Source organism: Theropithecus gelada, chromosome 1 (assembly GCF_003255815.1).
Source record: "Theropithecus gelada isolate Dixy chromosome 1, Tgel_1.0, whole genome shotgun sequence".
Taxonomy (NCBI): Eukaryota; Metazoa; Chordata; class Mammalia; order Primates; family Cercopithecidae; genus Theropithecus; species Theropithecus gelada.
The window spans coordinates 25,562,147-25,578,942 of record NC_037668.1 but is presented as its reverse complement, the minus strand read 5'-3'; the positions used below and the strand labels follow the sequence as shown (position 1 = coordinate 25,578,942).

Genomic DNA, 16,796 nt, shown 5'->3' with positions numbered 1-16,796 from the left:
TCTCTTTCTCTCTTTCTCTCTCTCTCTCTTTCTTTCTTTCTTTCTTTTTCTTTCTTTTTCTTTCTTTTCTTTCTTTTTGAGACGGAGTCTCGCTCTGTCGCCCAGGCTGGAGTGCAGTGGTGCAATCTCGGCTCACTGCAAACTCCGCCTGCCGGGTTCAGGCCATTCTCCTGCCTCAGCCTCCTGAGTAGCTGCGACTACAGGTGCCCGCCACCACGCCCGGCTAATTTTTTGTACTTTTGGTAGAGATGGGGTTTCACCATGTTAGCCAGGATGATGTCGATCTCCTGACCTCGTGATCCGCCCGCCTCAGCCTCCCAAAGTGCTGGGATTACAGGCGTGAGCCACCGCGCCTAGCCTACCTGTTTTTCTTTAACATTGGTAACTACTGGGGGCTTTCTTTGAAACTTCCCTGCTTAAAATCAGTCAGTGATTAATCATACCTTTGATAATCCTTATCTTAGCTCATAAGACCTTTTATGATCTAACTCTTGCCTACATCTCCAGCTTCATCTTGTACCTCGCCCCACCCTCCAATCATACCAAATTATACCCCCTCTTCATGCCTTTGCGCCTGCTGTTCCTTTGGCTAATATATCCTTCTCCTCTTGTCTTTCCTTACCAGCTAAGTTCAGTTAAGGATGACCTTTGTGAAACATTCTGTGATACAGTACCTCTATTGTATAGTGCAGATCACATTGTACTGTAATTTCCCATGTGTATGACTGTGCCATCTAGACTGTAGGCTCCCTAGGGATAGGGATTATGTCTTTCTTTTTTTTTTTTTTTTAAGACGGAATCTTGCTCTGTCTCCCAGGCTGGAGTGCAGTGGTGCGATCTCGATCACTGCAAGCTCTGTCTCCCGGGTTTATGCCATTCTCCTGCCTCAGCCTCCTGAGTAGCTGGGACTACAGGCGCCTGCCACCACGCCCGGCTAAGTTTTTGGATTTTTAGTAGAGATGGGGTTTCACTGTGTTAGGCAGGATGGTCTCGATCTCCTGACCTTGTGATCCGCCCACCTCGGCCTCCCAAAGTGCTGGGATTACAGGCATGAGTCACTGTGCCCAGCCCCAGGATAGGGATTATTTCTTATTCATTAATAATATTTTCCTGGGACTTTTCCAGATCCAAGCAAAGACAGACAGGAATAACCAGTATCATCGAGCTGCTGGGTTTGCTACTAGTCTCCTAGGTTTGTTAAATTGAGTTGTATAGGAATCTGTCAAGTGGGAGCTGGGGATAGTGAGCTCGTTTGCACAGTGTGAATGGCGGGGGCTGTGAAAAAGAAGGGAAAACAGTTTCTCAGTGCCTATCATTTCTAAATGCCATCAGTATCCACCTAATTTTCTAAGCTAGAATCTTATAATCACCTCCTATTCTTTCTTCTCCTTCACTTGTTACCCGCTCCACATCTAATCAGTCACTAAATTCTGTCAGTTCTACCTTTTAATGTCCCTGGAGCCTGCTGGCATCTTGCCATTGTCATTGCCAGTACTACAGTTCAGGCCCTCATTATCTCTCATCTGGAATCGATAGCTCCTGACTGGTCTTCTTGCTTTTCGTCTCTCTTGCCCTTCATTCCACCTCTCATTTATCCTCCCCAGTGCTGCCAGAGTGTGCTTTCCAAAGCAGATCTGATCGTGCCACCATTCTGAAAAAAAGCATCCTGGGGGACTACGTGACTTGCAGAAAGAAATCCAAATTCCTTAGCATCCTCCATCTTGCACCAATTTCCCCTACTCAGCCTCACTCTAGCCTACTGGATAATGCAGTTTCCTGAAGTTACCACACTATTAAGCCTTTGCTCATGCTGGTTTGTGTGTGTGTGTGTGTGTGTGTGTGTGTGTGTGTGTATGTGTGTGTGTTTTGAGACAGAGTCTTACTCTGTCGCCCAGGCTGGAGTGCAGTGGCATAAACTCAGCTCACTGCAACCTCTGTCTCCCAGGCTCAAGTTGATTCTCATGCCTCAGCCTCCTAAGTAGCTGAGATTACAGGCACGCACCACCATGCCCAGCTAATTTTTTTGTATTTTTAGTAGAGATGGGGATTTCGTGCTGTTGGCCAGGCTGTTCTTGAACTCCTGACCTCAAGTGATCCACCTGCCTTGGTCTCCCAAAATGTTGGGATTATAGGCATGAGCCACTGCACCCGGCCTGCCCATGCTGTTTTTTTCTGCCTAGTGTGCATACTTCTCTCCTGGCCTTCAGATGACCTGCCACTCATTTTTCAGGACCCAACTCATAGGACACTTCCTCTGTCAAGAGGAATGCCAGATGAGCTTTTGGAGACAGAAGGTTAGCCGTTAAGGGGGGAGAAAAGAAAGATAGGGCCAGAGTTGTAACATTTGGTAAATAATCTCTGCTAATGGATTTGATGTGTTATGGTTATTTGTGCATTTGTCTCTTTCTCTCAGACTTACTGTTTTGTGTTTGTATCCTTAGCATACAGCATAAGTGCTCAATAAATGTTTGTTAAATAAGTGAAGTAGGTATGCGGAGGGAACAACTGTTTATTGAGCACCTATTGTAAGCCTATATGCTTTTAACACATCATCTCATTCAAACCTCAAAACAATTTGTTTGATATAAGTAGTATTTGCTAATAAGAAACAGTCGCAGAGGACATAAATACTTCCCTCCCTCTCCACCCACCAAGGTTATGGGTTTGTGAGGAATGGAACTAAAGTTGGAACCTAGGTCTGTCTGACTCTAAACCTTCCCTCTCTTGTGTGATTCTCAGACAGGGACAATTTTGTTCCCCCACTCTGGGGACATTTGGCAATGTCTGGAGATATTCTTGGTGATTATAATGGGGGTGTTACTGGCGTCTAGTGAGTACAGGTCAGGTATGCTGCTAGGCATCTCCATTTTCCCACAGAAAGGTCCCCCAGCAAAGAATTTTCTGGCCCTGAATGCCAGTAGTGCCAAGGTTGAGTGTCTTCATCTATTTGAGCTGCTGTACTAAAATAGCATAGACTGGGTAGTTTATAAATAACAGAAATTCATTTCTCACAGTTCTGGAGGCCAGGAAGTCAAGATCAAGGTGCCAGCAGATTTGATGTCTGGTGAGGGACACTTCCTGGTTCATAAACAGCCATCTTCTGGTTTTGTCTTCACATGATGGAACGAGCAAGAAAACTCGCCAGTCTCTTTTGTAAGGGCGCTAATCCCCTTCAGGAAGACTTCACCCTTGTGACCTAGTCACTTCCCAAAGTCTCCACCTTCTCATACCACTACCTTGGGGGTTAGTTTTCTTTCCTTTCCTTCCCTTTCCCTTTCCTTTTCTCTTTAAAGCAGTTGTTAACATTTAATGAACCTCCTTCTATGTGGCTTCAAGCCACCAGGACAAAGCTCCCCCCACTGAATCTTCTCCAGAGCTCTTCTGCTGAAGAATTTGGCCTTCACAATGACAGGCTGGTTTGGGAACTTTTCCCTTCCCAGAACTCTGTAGTAGCCCGATGGCACCACATCAGTGATGGGAGCTGTTCCAGGCTTGCTTTTAGCAGCATTCACCTGTGTCTGCTTCCTGACCAAAGCCCACAATTTGTCAAGGTTGACAGCTGGGCAGAAGCTCAGGATCCTCTTTAGGTGGTAATGCCTCATACCAACTTTCCTAAAGTAACCTGGGTGACATTTGCTGAAGTCGATCCTATGGCGATGCATGCCGCCGGCATTGCCACAGCCTCCTGGGTGCTTTCAGTGCTTGCCGATGCGGCAGTGGCCGTGGCTTACCTGGCCCCAAAATTTCTGGGTCCTGTGGTGACTACATTTCCTCAGTCTGGATGACTGTGTGGAAAAAGAAGCTTGGTGGTAAGCCCTAAGGAAGAAGGAGCGGGGGCAATGCTTGCCAGCCTGAGATGGGCCTGTAGGCCTGTGGGCCAAGGACCTGCCATCTGGAGCATTTGGCAAAGTTGAGGGGCCCGTGTGTCTTCGAGATCCGAATCTCAGGCTGAACAGGGCCCCACCCCAGACCCACCTGAGCCGCACTGCCCTGCTGCCAGCCAGGTGCAGCCTGGAGGTCCCTATCAAGGTCGCGGGTGGGTGGCTGAGGGCAATGGGAGTAGAGCTTAGGGTCCCTGCTAACAAGGAAGTGGAGGCAAGAAAAGGATCCTAGTTGTCAACATTTGAAATTTTGGAGGACACAGACATTCAGTCTATTACATTGTGAAATCCTGCTCTATTCCATGTTGACTCTAATGAAAAGCAATTCATCAGACAAAATAAATGCATCCATGACTTCATGGGGAGTCAGATTGGGCTGAAGAGAAGTCCTAGGGGCTTGGGGCCATTCATGAGCCACTGGAATTGGTAGGATAAAAAGACTATTCTGTCTAGTCCCTGACCTGCCTTTGCTTGTATGGTTCTTTCTCTACTGCATCCGCCCAGTCTTTCTGCCTCTTCACCTTTCCTTTTCTTCAGTAGACTCTAATTTAGCTTGGGGAAGGCAACCCAGAAAGCTCCAACATTTTTAAACCTCTTTTCTAATTAGAAGGTAGAGTTAGTATATAAGAAGCTGCAGGTTTCAACTTGACAATATCTCTAGAACTGAGAACAAGGCCAAAAATGTCACACTCTGAAATTGACAGTAAAATAGATGAGATTATTCACTGTGATAATCTTCCCAGAAAATAACCCACCTAAGAAATTCTTGCTAAGTGTGCTGCTAAGACTTGGCTGTTTCCTAATCTCAGCCAGGGTCCAAGAATACCTCCCTGTAAAGAAAAGCATTTAAAACATAACTTGTGCATTAAGTTAGTAATCTAGGAAGTTATAAAGTGTTTGTCCTGGGGAAGTGTTCTAATGGGGGACGCTTTTAATGACTCTTACGTGTAACTGCCTATAATTGTTGGGGATGCTTTGTGTTTTTGTTTTTCTATCTCTCAGCATAACAAGTATTAGGAGAGAAGAACCAGGTTTATTTTACTGGTGTCTGGCAGCAAAGCCATGGATGAGTCACGGCTAGTGAAGGGTGGGAATTAGTGGTGTGTGTGTATGGGGGTGGCGGATGGTCACAGAAGTCTTATCCTTGGTAAAGTGATTTTAATCAGAAGCCCATAAACCTTGGTTGTGTGCAAAATGTGTGTGTATTTGTATGTACTTTTTCTGTAAAAAGTGTCTGTAGCATTCAAAGGGGTCTCTGACCTCCAAAAAGTGAAACCCCTGCCCTGGTGATTGGAACATAGCTACTAGGGACAACGAAATAGAAGATAACCCAAGAAAGGCAAGGGAAGTGAGTGCCCCGTAGGAAAGAAAGGATTCATTTTAGAGCTCACATTTATTGATTGTGCATGCAGAAGGCCTCTTTACATACCTAAATAGAGTTCCTAATTTTATCACAAATATTGGGAGCCCAGCATGCAGTGGAAAGATGAACTGTGAGAAAACATCAAGGCAGAACAAATCCAACCTGGTGGATGCTGGATAAAAGTACAAAGGGTGATGAGAGGACTTGGAAAGAATATAGTGTGGGGAGAGAGACAATGTGTGTGTGTGTGTGCACATGCACGCATGAATATGAGGTGGGAAAGATGAATATTAAGTTGTTCTACATATGTCATTATCCATGCTGAGTTTAGATTCCACAGATGCCCTGGGGTAGCCAACACTAAGGGAATGGTTCTGTAAAGCTGAGTTCTAGGAAGCTAACCAGACAATTAAGAAGGGATTCTTCTAAAGTTCTTTTCAATTGTAAGTTACAGAAACCAACTTTAGCTAAAGGACTTAAAGGATACTGGTCAATCCATAAATCCTAAGGAAAGAACTGAACAAGGAAGTCTGGGGAGGCAAGAGATTGGACAGTTTGGGGACTTCCACAGCAGGTGACCAGCTGCAGTGACCTCCAGTTTCCAGATCTCTATATTTGGATTTTAAATTGACAAGAGAGGAGTTAACTATTGGGACTTGTCCCAGAGAAGGGGAAACCATGAGCCAAGGAATCACTTTGGTTATTGACCAAAGTCATTATCATATTGGTTTAGAGCAGGTGTCCTATCTTGAAAAGCGTGTGAGACTAGTACCCAAGTCTTCTGATTGCCACTTACACACAGCATGCTCTCAAGACATATTCTTAATTTCTTAATATTTTAAAAACTAATTAATAGGTTTTGGGTAGGAATAGAGTGGGGGACTGTCAGGCAAAGGGAACAAAAAAGTGCAGTGGCCTTCAGGTAGGATGAACTTGGCATCCCAGAAATAGAAAAGGTTCTTGTGGCTAGAGAATTATCTGCAAGGAGTAAGGAGTAGCAGAAGGGCGTTCAGAGGCTTTATTGCATCATGGTGAAAAGTTCAGAGGTCTTTTTTTTGTTTGTTTGTTTATTTTCCTATGTGCATTCGAAAGCCACTGAAGAGATTTAAGCAGATATGAATTACATTTTCTGAAAAACACTCTGACTGCTCAATCGAGAATGGATTCTGTGAAGGCTTGAATAAGAGTGACGGTACTAGAGATGGTAAGAAGTGGGTTGATACAGCATGCATTTTTGTATCTTGGAGAGAGAACTGGCAGAACTTGCTGATGGATTTGGTGTCAGGGAAAAGAAAAGGGAAATCCAAAGTGGGTGCTAGGCTTTTGGCTTGGGCAACTAGATGGATGGTAATGTTCTTCACTGAACTATGAAGACTGATGGAAGGAGTAGTTTTAGGGAGGAAGACAGTTTGGAATCGATCATGTCAAGTGTGAGATGTCAGCAGTCTTAGTGAGGAAGTCAGAGGAACAGTCAGATATACATTTGAGAATCACAAGATTATAAATGTTGCTTAAGGACAGGGGCCTGGATGAGATTGCTTGGGGGGCCTAAGACTGAGCTCTGGACACTGTAATATTAGATAATCTAGCTAGGCAGCAATGGGTAAAGGAAACTGGGAAGTCAGTTAGGTCAGAGAAATGCTGTATTATTTTTAAAGTGTGGGTTTTTTTTGTTTGTTTGTTTTTGTTTTTGACAGAGTCTCACTCTGTTGCCCAGGCTGGAGTGGAGTGCAGTGATACCATTTTGGCTAACTTTAACCTTGAACTCATGGGCTCAAGCAATCCTCCTGCCTCAGCCTCCCAAGTGGTTGAGACCACAGGTGCATGCCGCCATGCTTGTCTAATTTTTATTTTTTGATTTTTTGTGAAGAGGAGGTCTCACTTTGTTGCCCACGCTGGTTTTGAACTCCTAGGCTCAAGCTATTCACCTGCTTCAGCCTCCCAAAGTGTTAGGATTACGGGTGTGAGCCACTGCACCTGGCCAAAGTTTGGGCTCTTAATTTATAGTTCTTTATAGATGTTTGTAATTTCTCTATATGATAGTTTATTTTGGACACTTGGGTTGTTTATGAATCTCTTTTCATATTAGTCTAGTAAATGTTACACACTTTGCAGCTCTAGATTTTTCCTTGCTTAAATCTTTGGCAAAATCTCTCTAGTTTTCTCTTTCCATGTGTTTGAGGAGCTGGGAGCCATTCCCTGTTAACTGGGCATGGAAGGAAGGCCAAGTCTGCCAATAAGTCTCTTTTTGAGCCTGTAAATATTTGTATAAGGTCCATTAACTCTATTAAGTGGTCATAGATAAACCAGGTACTTATAGGCAACTCTATTATAAACTACATGCAGCTTTGTAGGTTATTTGCAATACAATTTTAATTTTAGCAATCCTTTAATTGTTAAATTAAAGCCTGCCTAAGCTCTCTTGTAGTATTTTGCGTTTGTCGGGGGTGTATCTCTTCATTGGCTTTTGGCATATGTGTTTAGTTTAAAGCAGTCCAAGCAAAACATAAATAGAAAGGTAAGCCTACTAATGATATATGGCATATATATTTACACACACACACACACACACACAGAGTAAACAGCCATAAGAACTATGTCCGTCTCTTTCTAATATAGCTAAGTAACTGTAACAGTTAGTCCACCTGAGGACCCAACTTTATTTTTTAAGTACAAATAAAAATCTTACTTGTTATCAAAACAATATGTTCCTTGTAGTAAAACAGAAGCAAACTTTTTAAATAGGAAATTTGGAACATAATAATCATAACTCCACCATCCAGGGGTAACCACTGTTAATATCTAAGGTTGTATTCTTCCAGATCATTGTACATATACTGTAGAGTTTGGAGTCATACTATTCATTTTAATTTAAAATCAACAACAACAACAACAAAAACTTAGCAATGTATTGTGACTTTCTTTCTTTTCTTTTCTTTTTTTTTTTTGGAGGCAGAATCTCATTCTGCCCCCAGGCTGGAGTGCAGCGGCACAATCATAGCTCACTGCAGCCTCAACCTCCTGGGCTCAGGTGCTCCTCCCACCTCAGCATGTCAGGCAGCTGGGATTACAGGTGTGCATCACCACACCCCACGCCCAGCTAAGTTTTTTTTTTTTTTTTGAGAGATGGCATTTCACCATGTTGCCCAGGTGGGTCTCACACTCCTGGGCTCAAGTAATCTGCCTGCCTCAGCTTCCCAAAGTGCTGGGACTACAGGAGTCAGTCACCACGCCCAGTCCTTCTCCCCTCTTCCCTCTTCCGTCTCCCCACTCCCCTCTCCCCTCTCCCCTCTCCCCCTTTCCCCCTTCCTCCTTTCCTCCTTTCTCTTTCTTTCTCTTTCTCTCTCTCTCTCTCTTTCTCTCTTTCTCTCTTTCTTTCTTTCGACAGAGTCTCACTCTGTCACTTAGACTGGAGTGCAGTGGCCTGATTTCTGCTCACTGGAACCTCCACCTCCCAGGTTCAAGCGATTCTCCTGCCTCAGCCTCCCGAGTAACTGAGATCACAGGTGTCCACCACCACGCCCGGCTAATTTTTGTATTTTTAGTGGAGACAGGGTTTCACCATGTTGGCCAGGCTGGTCTCAAACTCCTGGCCTCAAGTGATCCACCTGCCTTGGCATCACAAAGTGCTGGGATTATAGGCGTGAGCCACCTTGCCCAACTGGGCCCCTATTTTTTAATAATAATAAATATTCTTCAAGACTTGCTTCAGACTTTAAATGACCGCCAAGAATTTCACAGTATGAATGTACAAATTTACCTATTTATCTATCAGTGTTCACATTGTTTCCGTGTTTTTGTGTTCTGCTAATGTATCAATAATGTCATCCTGGCTGGGTGTGGTGGCTCACTCTTGTAATCCCAGCCCTCTGGGAGGCTGAGGCAAGAGGATTGCTTGAGCTCAGAAGTTTGAGACCAGCCTGGGAAACATATGGAGACCTTATCTCTATTAAAAAACAAAAATTAGCCAGGCATGGTGGTGTGCACCTGTAGTTGCAGCTACTTGGGAGACTGAGGCAGGAGAATCAGTTGAGCCTGGGAGATAAGGCTGCAGTGAGCTATGATTGTACCACTGAACTCCAGCCTGGGTGACAGAGTGAGATAATGTTTCAAAAACAAACAAACAAACAAACAAACAAACAAAAGGTATCCTTACAATTAAATCCTTGTTTACAGTATATTCCTATTTCCTTAGTCTAAACTTTGAGAAGTAGACTTGCTGAGTCAAAGAGTTCTGACACATACTGCCAAATTTTTCTACAGGCTGAATTAATGTATACTTCTACCAAAAATAAATGCCTTTGTTAACACTGGGTCTCAAAAACCATTTCAAAAATGTTTCTCAAATCAATAGGGAAAATGGTGTCTCATCAGTGGTTTAATTTGTATTTATTTGATTACCTGTGAGGTTGACTGTTTTTGTCTTACACTTGTTAGCTATTGGCATTTCTAATTTAATGACTTGCTTTTCTATATCCTCTACTCAATATTCTCTGAAGATGCTTGTTATTGATTTGCAGGGACCAGTGTCTCTATAAATGGATATTGAGTCTATGTGTTTTAAATATTTTTTCTCATCTGCCATTGGCATTTTATTTTTTGATCTGAAATGGTAAAAAAATATATGTAATTTAGGCCAGTTTTTCTTTTTATGATTTCTCTGTTGCTATTTTTAAAATGTTGTTATTATAGACATTATTTTTTGATACATATTTGTATGTATTTATAGGGTACAAGTGCTATTTTGATACATGCATGGAATGTGTAGTGATCAAGTCAGGATATTCACCACCTCAAACATTTGTCATTTCTTTGTGTTGGGAACATTTCACGTCTTCTCTCCCAGCTATTTTGAAATATACAATATATTGTTGTTAACTATAGTCACCCCACTCTGCTATCAAACATTACAGCTTTTTCCTTGCATCTAAGTGTTTGTACTCATTAATGAACCTCTCTTCATCCCCCGCATCCACACACACACCCTTCCCAGCCTCTAGTATCTATCATTCTACTCTCGAACTCAATGCGATCAAATTTTTTAGCTCTCACATATGAGTGATTTGTCTTTTTGTGCTTGGTTTATTTCACTCAACATAATGACCTCTAGTTCCATCCATGTTGCTGCAAATAATAGGATTTCATCCCTTTTTTCTGGCCAAATAGTATTCCATTGCATATATATATGTTTTCTTTATCCATTTTCCCCTTGATGGACACAGTTTGCTTCCATATCTATGCTATTGTGAATAGTGCTGCATTAAACAGAGGAGTGCAGATACCCCTTTGATATACTTATTTCCTTTCCTTTGGATAAATACTCAGTAGTGGAATTGCTGGATTGCATGGTAGGTCTACTTTAAGTTTTTGAGAAATCTTCATACTCTTATCCGTAGTGGCTATGCTAATTTACATTCCCGCCAACACTGTATAGCAGTTCCCCTTCTCCATATCTTGTCAGCATTTGTTTTTTTCCCCTGATAATAGCTATTCTAACTGGGATAAGGTGATATCTCATTGTGGTTTTGACTTGCATTTCCCTGATTAGTGGTGTTAAGCATTTTAAAAATATACTCACTGTGTATTTGTATGTCTCCTTTTGAGAAATGTCTATTCAGATTCTTTGCCCACTTTTAATATAATTATTTGCTTTTTGGTATTGAGTTGAATTCCTTGTATATTTTAGATATTAGTCCTTGTCACATGAATAGTTTGCAAATATTTTCTCTCATTCAACAGGTTGTTGTTATTTTTAAGAAAGCATTTCCCAACTTGAAATTATATAAATACTTACCTATATATATTTTTCTACTGCTTGTTTAGTTCCATTTTTTACTTGAAATCATTACCCTGTAGACGTTATTTGGTGTGATACAAGAAGTAGAAATTTAATTTAATTTATTTCAAATGATTCACTATTCAAAGATTAATCAATTTTTTATACCATTTCACATTTCTTCTCTGTATTTGCAGATTAATTATAAAGGAAAGCACTGATCAAAAGTTACACACTGGAGGCCCGTGGCCATATCTAGCCTATGAATATATTTAGTTCAGAATATTTTTGAATTAGTTATCTGCATCTAATAATCAGAAAGTTTTATACAAGAATCTGTTTTTACAAATTCTCCTTAAAAATCAGAATACTGGCAACTCTAGACTCACAGTCTCCCTTGACAAAAATATGCAGGAGCTGGGAAGCAGTTGCTTTCTGTCATCAGGAAAGGTCCCCACCAGTGTGCTTTATTCATTTTTGTTGTCTGCCTGATCCCTGGAGGCATTTGAGGATGCAACCACTGCTATTAAGTTTTGTATATTTATTTTGCAATTGGACACATTACACGAATTCTCTAATTAGTACTAACCATTTTGTGGCTAATTTTCCTGGGTTTTCAAGTAATTATATCATCATGCAAAAAAATTACAATTTTGTCTTCTCTTTTCAAAATATATACTTTCTAATTCTTTCTTCTCGCCTTATTACAGTTGCCTAAAAATTTCTCACATTTTGAATAATGGTTATGACTGTTAATTTTAACTTTAATTTTTGGCGTGACGAGATTGAGAGGTGCCAAAATGGCTGGTTTGTTTCTGGGTGTGTCTGTTTCCAGGAGAGATTGGTGGGTGAGTCAGTGGACTGAGAGAAGACAACTTGCCCTTGTTGGGGGCAGGCGTTGTCCAACTGGTTGGGGGCCTGGTTGGAACAAACAGGAGAAAGACAGGAGATTCTCTGTCTCTGCTGTCTTTCTTCTGGAGTTGGAGGTTTTTCCTTCTCTTGCCCTTGGACATCAAGCTCCAGGTTCTTTGGCTTTTGGACTCTGAGACTTGCACCAGGGACCTCCCAGGGCTCTCAGGCCTTTGGCCCCAGACTGGGGACTGCACGGTCAGCTTCCCTGGTTCTGAGTTCCCTGGTTCTCTTTAGCTTACAGGTGCTGGTCGTGAGACTTTGCCTCTGTGGTCATGTGAGCAGCCAATTCCCTCATAAATCCCCTCTCATCTGTCCTACTGGCTCTGTCTCTCTGAAGAACCTTGACTAACACAATGGTCGTAACAGCAGACATCTTTATACGGTACCTAATTTTAATGGGAATGCCCCCCTGTGCTTGACTTTTAGGTATGAAGTAAGCATTTTTTTTATTGTGTCAAGGAAGTATATTTTTTGTAGTTCTCTCATGTTTTGATTTTGTATTAATATCAGTAATATATGTGGAATTTGATCAGACCAAATGACTTTTCAATATCTATTGATATTATCCTGTGACTTCTCTAAATTTAATACATTATAATAAGAGATTTTTCTAAGGGTTCATATGCTTCACATAGTTTAAGCCATGTATGTATTTTTATTATGAATCCTACCAATATCTAACACTACCTAATAAGCCCTAATAATATACTTCTTAATCTAATTTGCCTTTAAAAGGCAATTAGGAAATTTTTATCTGTTTTCATAAATGAGATTTTTCTATTGTAATTGTTCTTTCTCTGTTTGGTGCTTTGTCATTTTTTTCTTATTAGAAAATGTCTTTTCAACACAACTAAAGCAGCAGCTCAAGTTTTTTTTCTTAAAATATACTTCATTTAATATCTCTACTGCTGACCATACTTAATTCTTTAATTGCATTTACTGGTACTTTTTAAAATTCTCTAAAAAGTTAATTTTTCATTTACATATTGTGATGGTTAATTAAAATTAATGCATAAATACATCAACCTGACTTGGCTAAGGGATGCCCAAATAGCTGGTAAAACATTTCTGGATGTGTCTGTGAGGTTATTTTCAGAAGAGAGTAGCATTTGAATCAGTAGACTGAGCAAAGAAGACCACTCCACCAGTGTGAGCAGGTGTCATCCAATCTGTTGAGGGTCTGAATGGAACAAGAAGGTGGAAGAAGGGTGAATTTGTTCTCTCTTCTTTTTTCTTAATTTATTTTTTATCTTAAAATTTTTTTCCCACCCAGCTGCACACTGATGTTCTCTCTTCTTGAGCTGGGACATCCAACTTCTGCCCTCAGACATCAGCTCTCCTGATTCTCTGGAGGTTGGGCCTGGACTGGAACTATACCGCTGGCTCTTCTGAGCCTCCACCTTGCAGGGGTCAGATTGTGGGACTTTGCAGCCTTCGTAATCCCATGAGCCAATCCCTCATAATAAATCTCTTTCTGTATATATCTCTCTATATATACCTTTTTGGTTCTATGTCTCTGGAGATCCCTGATTAATACATATTATTTTCTTTTCTACTTTTTTCTTTTCTTTTCTTTTTCTTTTTCTTTTCTTTTCTTTTTTTTTTTATTTTTACAATTTTGATGTGAAGCATATTATACATACAAAATAGAGTAAAACATGCATTTGTACAGTTTAAAGGATGATAATAAAATAAACACCCATATAGTCATCATCACTTAGCTTAAGACAGATTATCATCAATGCCTAGAAATTGTTTTCCAGTTGCATTTTTCTTCTTCCTCACACAAAACCATTATCCTGAGTTTCGAGTTAAAATATCCTTGCTTTTTACTGATAGTTTCGCCTCTTAATGTATCCTTTAACAATATGTTGTTTAGTTTGGCTGTTTTTGGTCTTCACATATGCAACTACTCCTTGATTTATGATGGGATTACATCCTGATAAACCCAAACCTAATGTAAGTTAAAAATCAGATGGGTTTATCAGGAGTGTACTGAATGCATATTGCTTTTGCACCATGGTAAAGTCAAAAAATTGTCAGTCAGGGACCATCTATATAGAATCATATGGCATATATATTTTTATGATACCCTTTTTGCCCAATATTATGTGTATGTGAGCCATCCATGCTGATGTATGCAGCTGAGGCGCACTTATTTACACTGCTGTATATATTCCATTACACACATTTATTATCTCTTCTGCCTTTGAGTGACATTTTTGCATTTAAGGTTGCTAAGGAGAAATCTGCTATTTCTCAGTGTAAATGGCCTGTTCTGTTTTGTTTTCAGCCTGGATGGTTATAGGCCTTTTTTCTTTATCTTTGATAGTCAATGTTTGCTAGAATAAATCCAGATACATTTTATTAAGTTTGTCTGGCACTCCTCATATTGGCCCCATTATTTCTATATGTGGTCATTTTTCTCCATTTTCTCATCCTTACAATGGAAGGCTTATGCCTGTCCAGCATGGGAATGGGTAAGTGTTCTCTCAGAGATTATATGTCCCTGTGAAAGCCTTTCAGTCTTGGCACAGGAAATAAGTTTATATTTTCTTGACCTTAACCACCTTAAAAGTGTCATGGTGTGTGAGGAGTAAGAAGAGACGTGGCCGGCCGGGCGCGGTGGCTCAGGCCTGTAATCTCAGCACTTTGGGAGGCCGAGGCGGGTGGATCACGAGGTCAGGAGATCGAGACCATCCTGGCTAACACGGTGAAAACCCATCTTTACTAACACAAAAACTTAGCCGGACGTGGTGGTGGGCACCTGTAGTCCCAGGTACTCGGGAGGCTGAGGCAGGAGAATGGTGTGCACCCGGCAGGCGGAGCTTGCAGTGAGCCGAGATCGCGCCACTGCACTCCAGCCTGGGCGACAGAGCGAGACTCAGTCTCGGAAAAAACAAAACAAAACAAAACAAAACAAAACAAACAACAACAACAACAAAAATCAGAAGAGACGTGACCATAGGTAGGCAGCCTCATCTCTGCCTGAAGGGCTTCTCCTGGAATTATCACACCAGCTGAAGCCCACCGGGGCAGGCAGCAGTACCCCTTCAGCCAGCATGGCGGCCCTCCCCAAGAGCAAACCTCATCAGTACCTCTGCTCCATTCTCCATGCCTTCTGTGCTGTGAACAAGCCTTGAGCATGCCTGGGACCACCTGGCCCTCCTTGAGAGCTCCAGCACCTGTTTCCTTCTCAAGGTGGTGGTGGAGTTTGAATTTGGCACTGTCCTCAACGGAATGACAGTCTTATGATCATCACTCATCTCTGGTCCCGTCACACCAAGGAGTGGAATGTTTGTCCTCTTCTTTTGCCTAGGTCATTTCAGCTGCAAATTAGGAAGGGAGAGTGTTAAATTCATTGGCTCAGATTGTCATGCTGATTTGGAAACACTGGCTATTCCACTTGTGTTGACTCTCAAGTTGAAAAGTGGGCCTTTTGTGCATTCAGGATGTCTCCCAGAGCCTAGCGAGGAGGGTAGAGATGGATAGGCAGCTTCTTTTTTCCAATCCATACTTGAGAAAATTTCAGTTGCATCAGCAGGTTACAAGGGAAACTACCTGAATGCCACCTGGGATTTATAGACACCTGGGGGATAAGCATTTGTTTCTAATGTGGAATAAGATAATCTTTTCCTCCTAGCTTCTGGACAATAGAAAGGGAGTCTGACCATTTGCCAAACATATCGTGGAAGGGGAAAGTACATAGAACTGGAGATTGGACAATGTCCTTAGTATTCTTCCTTTACAGAAATTCTGTGACTAGTGTTTTCTTTGACTAGAGATGAAGGGCTCCATCTCTCTAATCTTGAAGTCCTGAGATATGTGCCTGCTTGTTCCATGTCACCTAAGGCTTTTTAGTCAGTGTTGAAGGATGGGGCTGTCTTATGATCACACAGATATGTTTTATTGTCTTAAGGGCCTGACAAATCAGGGATACCTTCTAGTTAAATTCCTCTTTAAGGGCCTGAAGTCTCCTTAGTACTCAGCATGCAGTTCAGATGTTTCCCTTTCTCCTGGGAAACAAATAGGATTCTCAAATTGTGACTTTGTTAATTGTTCTGAAGCAAGTTGCATTAAAATTTATATGCACCTTTCCAAGAGAAGATAAATTATACATATTACAAGAAGGAGAAGAAAAGACACAGTGATTATGAAATTCCTCAGAGAAAGGTTCTTTGTTCTTTGCGTGCCGCAAAATGTATCTGTCAGAGCAGACCTGTCCATTCAGCAGGTCTAAGATGGCAGTGAGTTATGACTGGAGGACTCAAGCTTATCCTCCTCATTATTGGGAATATAATCGAAAGGTCAGAATACATCCCCTTTGAGAGTTATCCAAGCCAGGGGCTTGGCTGTGGTCTATGGGTCTTTAACTTGAGGACGGGGGAAGATAGGGTAGGGAACGTGGTCTTAGATTTCTCAGATATTTGAAAATAACTTTATCTTCAGTCAAAATCTGGAAACTGTACACATTACAATCAAGTGTTTCTTGGACTTTCTAGGGTAGAGGAAAAATGGGACAATAAAATAACTCTTTTATTCTTTTATGTCTGTTGGAGTCTTGAATATCATTCAGTTGGGTCCAACCTGAGTAGGAGAACATCTCTGATTTGATAAGCTTCTAAAGTAGGGTACATGTTGCATTTTGATCACAATAAGACAGATTATACAGAGTGCTATGAGACAGAGATAGGCCAAAAGAACTTTACTCTCTTTTTATTCCTTTTTTTTTCTTACATAAAAGGCTGGGCAATATTCAGGCATTGCCCATCCTACTCCTGACCCTGTGCAATTGTCCAGAAAGTCTCTGAGCCCAGAGTTGGGTGCAGGCTGTGCCTACAGCAGTCCTTGGTGGTAACCGGTA

At 41.5% G+C, this 16,796-nt stretch overlaps 1 pseudogene; it reads right to left on the bottom strand.

The window, feature by feature from the left end:
* Positions 1-3,331: 3,331 nt before the first annotated feature.
* Positions 3,332-14,996, bottom strand: LOC112621085 (annotated as a pseudogene).
* Positions 14,997-16,796: the final 1,800 nt, after the last annotated feature.